Source organism: Paroedura picta, chromosome 2 (genome assembly GCF_049243985.1).
Source record: "Paroedura picta isolate Pp20150507F chromosome 2, Ppicta_v3.0, whole genome shotgun sequence".
Classification (NCBI taxonomy): domain Eukaryota; kingdom Metazoa; phylum Chordata; class Lepidosauria; order Squamata; family Gekkonidae; genus Paroedura; species Paroedura picta.
Genome location: NC_135370.1, coordinates 45,088,437 through 45,095,703, shown reverse-complemented (window position 1 = coordinate 45,095,703; position 7,267 = coordinate 45,088,437).

Below are 7,267 nucleotides of genomic sequence, written 5' to 3'. Positions count from 1 at the left end.
AAAGGCGTTGAGTGGTCCCCGGCGTTGAGTGGTCCTCAGTGATAAAAAGGTTGGGGACCACTGCTGAGGAAGACCAATGGTCTATTGACTACTGGACCAATCTTTTCTGCTCTGACTAGCAGTGATATTCAGCCAAAGGTCTTAGTCCTGCAACCCAAGATCCTTTAATTGGGCGTTAGAAGGACCAGACCTAGGACCTTTTACCTGTGCTCTATTAGACAGAAGACGAATAATCATGCATTTCCAGTGAGTCTGAGGTTTGTTTAGCAGCCATTCATGACATACATACCGATACTACTTTTTGCCTTTGATAAATAGGTTTCGAACAAAACTAATGGGAAGTGAAATCAGTCTTTTGTCTGTCTTGAAGCTATGGTTTGTCTCCTTTTGTACTGGATTTTGAAGGAGAATGATCAATTGACCATTACAGATAAACAGTACAGTCTTCTAAATTCGTGACACAACTGCTCAGGCTTGAACCGCTAGCAACATGAGGAAAACGGAATAGTTTGTTCATGAAATACCTTGATCATGGCAAACAGTGAATTAGTCACACAGGTTTAGATGGAGTAGCGATGGTGGTGTCTGTAATCGGCTTCTAATTTCTAATATTTGGCAGGTGTACCAGCATATAAATGGCTTATAGAACACAGCGCTGTTGAGACTCAATGAAATCCCTGCAAAGTCCTCATTATTAAACTTTGGCATAAACAAAAGCTTCTTATTCACAACTTAAATTAATTTCCTGAGGTAAAGATATTTGCCCAAAGAAAAGGGGAAAAATGCAGATGTTTGTGATGAGCCTAAATTTAATTGAATATAAGTAGGCCAATGATTAAGTCAGGACAAATGATTCTTCTGCATACAGGCAGCCTTAAGGGTTGTGTGTGGTACAATGATGTACAACATTGGGGATTTTTGTGCTCCCTTCCCTCAGTGGTCCTCACTCTCTTTGCAAACCTGTCCTTGAAGGCTGAGACATCTTCTGGAATGACATTCCATTATATTTGAGGAACTGTTCCCACAAGGAAAAATCAGTACATACAAACATACTTATATCCTGGCAGAGTTCCAGGCCTATCCACATAAAATTCTCTTTGAGACTTATTAAAACTAGTTTGAAAGCACACAAGCCATTTTTGGAAACAAGTTCAAAGCTGTGGTGTTTCCTAGCAAGAGGGGCAGAAACCGGCAAACTTTCGTTTGTCCTGCTGCAACGTCCTGTTGTTATCCTAAAATGATGCTAACATCCTGAGACACAGAAGACTATCCTCACCTGCATTTAAAAATGGAATGATTTATATTTGAAAGTACTCTTGACTGTTGTGGATTATTACAGCCCCAAATTTGACACAAAATCACAGAAAATGATGGAATGCTGCTTCTAAATACTTGCACTTCTGTAGTACGACTACTGGTTATCATCAAGGGTGTCCACGATTGTACTCAGCAAGTTGCCCAGGACAACCATGTCTATTAGTAGTTTTATCATTGTTAACTCTACCACAGACTGACAGATGGACAAGGGGTCATCTCTGACCTAGCTTTTTTTTTTAGCACCTCTGGAGCTGAGCAAAATAGAGACAGAAGTCCAATATACTGAAGGGGAGGGTGATTTGGAGGTGAGGAAAGTAAACCTTGCTCCATTTTTATGTGGACCTGATAGATCGATTATGTACAGGGGGAAAAGGCCGGGCAGGCTCTTGCATGACAGCAGGGCAAATCCCTGCTTATGTATGGCGTTGCCACTGGTCCGCCCCCCACCCAGCCCTGGCTTGCTTTAAGGACCTCTGATGCCCCACGTTAAGGGAACACTGATTTTTCATCATTCCACTTTGTAATGCGGGCACTTTCGACGGCTATGCAGGCCCAGGCCCAGGCCCAGGCCCGTGCATACAGGGAAGAGATGGGCTGTTCAGGCCCGCCTCCTTCCCCCACCTACAGTGTCTCAGCAGGGATACAAAATGGCCCGTTCAGCTCCACAGCACTTTGTGGCACTGCGGAGCCGAACGGGGCGTTTTCTACTCCCACGATGGTGGGATAGCATTGTGACACTATCCCTCCTTCGTGCAGTGAAATTGCCCCTGCCTCCATGCCCCCCACGCTGTCACCGGGTGTGCCAGGGGATTTCTTCCCCCGTTAGTATATGGGAAGAGAAGGGGCATGCTGCCCTGTTGCAGGAAACCAGTGGTGGCCTGGCGTGTGCATAATCAGTCATAGAGTTCAGATTTACTCATTCCTCTTTCCTCCACAGGGGTGCTAGACCCATGAAGATGGTCTGCTCAAGGTGTCTGATGAATCCTGAGGGGTTCCTGTTGGCAACTGGGGATTTCCCAACTTGGTTGCTGAGGCCTGGCCTATTGAAACAATTGCTCCTAAGCTCCCTTTCCCTCTAGAATCTGATTCATTGGGGGGATGATGGTGATGAAATGGGAGGGATAACAGCCAGAGCACTTCTGGCAGAAAACTTGGAGCAAGACAGATTGAGCAAGTGGGATAAAACCCATAGTAGAGCCTATAATGTGGCAGTGATTATGATGAAAAGATTTCTCCACCACTATTATGTTGGCATGTTATTGTGCAGCTGAGGTTTTCATCTACTTTGAGGACTTTATCATAGCTCCTAGGATTTGGACTTGGACTATGCCACAGCCCATGTGATCCATTTGATGTTTACTGCAGGTAAAATTGCTCAGATCCACCCTGGGTTAGTTGTAAATGTGGATGCATGTCCAGACAATGGACTTTTGGCATCTGCCTGTTCAATTTATATGGATACTTTCTGGCTTGTAGATCCCAAGGCTGTGGACAAGGACCTTGCATTGGTGAGACCTACTACCCGTGTTATCAACTCTTTCCCTTCTTGGTGGATAAAAGCAGCTAGACAGGAACTGGCTGAATGGATAAGGGGAATGGTAAGTGCTTCCTTTGAAAGATGGAGTTATGCAGCTCATGCTCAAGGGGGCAGTAATTAGACCTGCTTTTTAAAGTCCCTGTGCCCTGCTGTTACAAAATTTCAAGCCAGGCCTCTTCTACATGATGGATTAGCTGATGAAAACTTACTAAATACGTCGTTGGTTTTCTGATCTCTGCACAGAATAGTTAATTTACTCCACAAAACTGATTTTGCTCTGCATGGTGAACTGCCTCTTCCATGCTTTAAGCGTCTTTTAAGCGTTGTTTCTGAAATATGCTTTTCACCTATTAATTTCTCTCCTGCCTGCCTAAGATGATCTATTAGCCATGCAGAGAAGATCTTTAGTTATGCAGATTAGTGACTGCATTAGAGAACAAAGCGGAGTTGGCAAAACTACAGAGGGCAGGGCTATGAATTGTTTCATGCAGAGAGCATTGCAACACAGTTTTTCAACAGACTATATTCAATGCAGAACAACGATTGTAATATAATAAAGCAGTCTAAACTGGTTGTTTTTTAAACTGTTTTATTTGGCTCCATGCAGAATACCTCCTGGAGAAGGTGATAGAGTAGGTTCTTGCCTCTCAGTGAGTTTGTGTGAAAAGGTTGTCAGGAGCCAACTCATTGTTCAGTTCCTTTGATTATATGTTTTCTAGCCATACAATTCAGAGGATTATATGCAATATACAGAGAACAAACAATAGTATAGGAATCTCTGTGTTAGCAGAGCACCAAATGAGCCAGGACAGGGGAGCAAACCATATATTAAATGAGAAACCGAAAGGCCAATATGACCCAAAGGGAAAATGTGATCTCTAACCACAAGTATGGCAGTCTTGCCAGACCTTATGGAAATCACAGAATTCTGTACAAAGGCTGAAAAGAGTACAATCAATATAAACAGTTAATAAGTATAAAAAGAGGATTATTGTCTGTTTGGTGGTGTAATGTGGCACAGTGGTTAAGAGTGGCGGCTTCTAATCTGATGAGCTAGGTTGGATTCCCCGCTCCTCCACAGGCAGCCAGCTGGGTAACCTTGGGCTCATCACAGCCCTGATAGTGCTGTCAGTAGCTCTCTCAGACTCACCCTCCTCTTGTGGGGAGAAGAAGGGTCGGTAATTGTCAGCCGTTTTGTGATTCCTTTGGGTAGTGAAAAGCAGAGTATAAAAACCAACTCTTCTTATTTCTGATGTATTTGTAGTCTTCACCAAAATGCCGTCCGGATAACAATCGCTTTAAAAAAATCTTTTCATCAGTAGTGAAGACTGTTCAATAGATTAATATGACAAAAAATTAACCCAGAGTTATGGACTGTTATTACACATGATAACAAAAGTAGAAATATAATGGCAATTAGGAACAATCACCACCAAAGGAGGTCTAATCTGTACCTCTATACTGAACAAGCTGCTTGATTTGTGTTTTGTAGACCTTAAATACGGGTGGAACAGAGCCTTCTCAAATAAAATATTCTTGGAGTGCCATCAAACGATGCCATCTATTCTCTTCTTGCGGTATTTTCTCGATACTGATGGATACGGAGAGGGACAGAAGTGGAAAGATGGCTTGTCCAAGTCAAATATCAGGGCTTGGATGGACACACTGTTCTCATGGCTCGGATGGCAGTCTATACTGTATCCAGCAAAGTCTAGAATAGAACTCTTTGGGGAATACAGCAGTGTTCTGTTACATACATATCAACCAATCAGCGCCCCAGAGCTTCAGTTCTATAGCTCCATGCCATGATATCATATTAATAGCTACACTAATTAGTGAAAGGTTCACGGCCTCTTTCAGCGAAAGGATTATCGGACCCTTATTAGAACGATCCAATCCTCTTGGGTCTGCAAAACTGAGCTAGCAATCTCACAAGCATTGATTTCCTTTCTTGAGATTCAGTACTTCCTGCTTCCAGTCAAGCCGGAAATGCCAAAGGAACACCCTTGCATTTTAGCACGGCTGCTTCTGGGCAATGTCAAGAAGCAAAAAGGCAAGCACAAGGGGGAAAGGGAAGTCAAGGAAATGAAGAGGCAGGAGAGGGAGTAGAGTTTTGTGCCACACAAGGACTCCATCTTCATTACACCCTCTGACAATTTGATCAACTCTGTTAGACATTCAAGATTCTAAATACTGGTAAGCATTGCCACTAAATTCAGCCAGAGAACATTTGGCTGGACGTACAGGGAAAAAATTGTTTTTTGACCACCCATTTGCTTAACCATGCTGATTTAAAAAAAACAAAAACTTAAAACCATAAACTTAAATCCAGTCAGTGGGACTTGCTCAAGACTTCCTAGGATGTGGATGAAAAAAAACCACCGTACAACTTGTTGTGGCAGGAGGGAGCATTGCATTTGTCACTGAATGGAACCTGAAGGAAGCATCTCTCCTCAAACAAAAGGGGATTTGTCAGTTTCCCTATTTCCCTCTGGGCGCCTGTTGTTTTGTGCTCCGCTCAGATATGGCAAGCTGGTTTCTAACTAAAGTGTGCGAAAATGGGAATGAAAGGAAGACGCTTCCAGGCAGGAGATACAAGAATCTGTTTCCAATAAAGTTTTTTTTAAAAAGCTTACGCTGTTACAGAATCCACCCAAGTAGCGCCAGATAAACCAAAACACATTCATGTTTCCAACTGCATTGCCACAACACCTCTTCCAAAGGCTACTCGAGGTATTTGAGTACTGCCATACTCCCCCCTCCCCCAGTTATTACTTAATTAGACACGAGAAGAATAAAAATTTAAAGTGTGAAATCACCCAAGTCTGGTGTTATGCTAAGTGAACAATTCAAGGGTCACTATCATCAAAAGTAAGAACAACGCTTACAAGCATTTGGATCCAGCTAGCAACAATGTGCACCTTGGGATAATGGACTTAAAACAATTGCAATTAACAGACTAAGACAAAGGATTAAAATTAGAAATGAATAGTGTGGTGCTTGCAGCTGGCTTGTAAAACAGCATTAAGCCCACTTAATCCATTTTAATTCAGCAGAGAGGGGGGGGGGGGAACCTACCGGTGCCAATGAAAGAGATTTGGGGAGGGGGTCAAGTTCAGCTCCTGAGAAAGTGCGATACATTCACCTGTGACAATTCTTTCCGGAATGATAAAGTAAGGGAAGTCTCTTAAGAACTCTGAGTGACTCCGCGAGGTCCCCAGAGATCAGGTGTCAAAGTTGTCTATCAGATGCCTGAAAAGAAAAAAGGGAAGCATTACGCACTGCTATTGTGAGACAGTTGTCATTGACTGATCAGGCCTTTTAAGCAAGCTTTCACAGTCAATGAAACCACCTGAATAGATGAAAGCCAGACAGCTTCTGACAAACAAGAGACTGTGGAATATTCATTGTGCATCTGTGAGGGAAAGATTAATGTATTAGAAATTAAAATGGGACCAGAACGTATGATCTTGCTCTAACACTTGGCCAGACCTGTGTCACCCATTGCTAGTGCCTGAAGTCGACAGACAATTCTGCCAGGGTAACTGAGAATCATTAAGCATCCTGCTATTGTGCGTGGTGAATAATAAAACTTTCCCCCCTATTCTTTGCCCGGAGCTGACAATGAATAATTCTGGCGCTATTTGCAATGTTAACAGCACCTATCTTGCCCATCCATTCTTTTATGATAAGGATGGAAATATGCATTTCAACAGTCTGTACAGATACAGATTCACAGGCATTTCAAAGGACACCTGTCACTCATCTGAAGGACCTGTCAGTCTCCAATGTATGATGGTACCAGGAATATGGCCAAAAAGATTATCTGTACTTTATTTCTTTTCTCTCCCCCCCCCCAACTCAGATTATAACAGTGTTACATTCGCCATAGACTGACAAGTGATTTATACTCATGACTGTAATGTGTATAAACGCTAAGGTGAGGGGGAAATGTCTTCTTCTTTCAGACTTTACAACTGTATCAAATATACTATCGCAAATGTGATCATGACCACACAGAATGTCTTTATGACAGATATTAGGAGTATTTGATCAGTTGGCTAACACAGAAGAGACGCTGGCAAAGACATTGCTTCCCTTGGCTGTAAGGGGGTTCGAACTTTCAATTGAAAGAAATAATGTCAGAGGGAGGATGTGAGGGGGAAATACCAGAAACATCACTAAGTATCATTGGCACAGATAGATGAGGTGGTTGTTGGAGGGGGACATGTGAACAGAAGGGACAAATTCCTACCATCAGATTACGGGAAAGTAAATCTATCATATTACTGCAATAATCAAAAAAATTAATGATAGTAAAAAAAGGGGGGAGGTGGTGTTCTTTATAGGTCAAGCACACTGTACAGTTAGGCATTTCACAAATCTGTGAATCTCAAGGGTAGATTGATTCAT